This window comes from Lathyrus oleraceus, chromosome 5 (genome assembly GCF_024323335.1).
Source record: "Lathyrus oleraceus cultivar Zhongwan6 chromosome 5, CAAS_Psat_ZW6_1.0, whole genome shotgun sequence".
NCBI classification, from domain to species: domain Eukaryota; kingdom Viridiplantae; phylum Streptophyta; class Magnoliopsida; order Fabales; family Fabaceae; genus Lathyrus; species Lathyrus oleraceus.
In genome coordinates this window covers 168,494,695-168,495,916 of record NC_066583.1, presented here as the reverse complement: position 1 = coordinate 168,495,916, position 1,222 = coordinate 168,494,695, and the positions used below count along the sequence as shown (strand labels likewise).

The 1,222-nt window shown below is 42.6% G+C and overlaps 1 non-coding gene across 1 annotated transcript; it reads left to right on the top strand.

Annotated features, from left to right (window-relative positions):
* The first annotated feature begins 871 nt into the window (after positions 1 to 871).
* Positions 872 to 978, top strand: LOC127088592 (small nucleolar RNA R71). The gene has a single exon (XR_007790424.1). It is a non-coding gene; the product is annotated as a small nucleolar RNA R71 (small nucleolar RNA).
* Positions 979 to 1,222: the final 244 nt, after the last annotated feature.

The following is a 1,222-nucleotide window of genomic DNA, read 5'->3' as shown; positions in this document are numbered from 1 at the left end:
AGAAGTTTTGGGTTCACTCAATCTTGGGTTTGGTGGCTCATCATAAGCGTTCCCACTTCGTAGGGTAATGGCGTTGGCTTGCCCTCTCGGATTTTGTTGAGGTTGTCCAGGGAACTGTCCTCCAGGTGTAGTCTAAGGGTCTTGGTTTAAAGCTGCCTGAGAGATCTGGGTTTCAAGCATCTTAGTATGAGTAACTATTTGGTCAACCTTGTTTCCTAACTGGGTAATCAATTCGTTAACATGAATGTTCTGGTTCATGAACTCCTTGTTTTGTTGGGTTTGAGCGGTGATAAAATTTTCCATAATTTTCTCAAGGCTCGGCTTTTGTGGCACAGGTTGCATAGGTTGATTTGGTCTTGGGGCTTGATAACTAGGTCTCGGAGGTGAATTATTTTGGATAGGGTTATTGTTTTTATAGGAGAAGTTTGGGTGATTCCTCCATCCAGGGTTATAGGTATTCGAGTATGGGTTCCCTTGGGTGTAGTTCACTTGCTCATAGTGGGTTTCGTTTAATAGACTGCATTTTGCAGATTGGTGTCCTTTGGTTCCACATATCTCACAATCCGACGAAACTGCGGCTACAGTATTCGGGTTTATGCACATATGCTCGACCTTAAGGGCTAATGCGTCCATTTTAGCTTGCATCATGTCTATAGAGCTTAGTTCATGGACTCCTCCTTGGGCTTCCTTCTTCTCAACTGTCACTCGTTCGACTCCCCATGATTGATGGTTTTGAGCCATATCTTCGATGAGGGCACTAGCTTCAAGGTAAGGTTTGTTCATCAGAGCACCGCCTGCGGCAGCGTCAATGGTCATCCTAGTGTTGTAGTGAAGTCCATTATAGAAGGTTTGAATGATTAACCAATTTTCTAAACCATGATGTGGGCATGCTCGTAACAACTCTTTATATCTCTCCCAAGCTTCGAACAACGATTCTCCTTGGTTTTGGGTAAATATAGTTATATGATTTCGAAGAACGGCGGTCTTACTCGGGGGAAAGTATCTAGCAAGGAATACTCTTCTAAGGTTATCCCAAGTCGTAATGGAATTGGGTGGAAGGGAATCTAACCATGATAGGGCTTTATCTCTGAGGGAAAAAGGGAATAATCTTAAACGTATTGCCTCAGGATAAGCTCCATTGGTTTTAAAAGTGTCTGCTAATTGAATAAATATGTTTAAATGTTGTTTCGGGTTCTTAGTAGCGAGACCTACTAATTGTCTT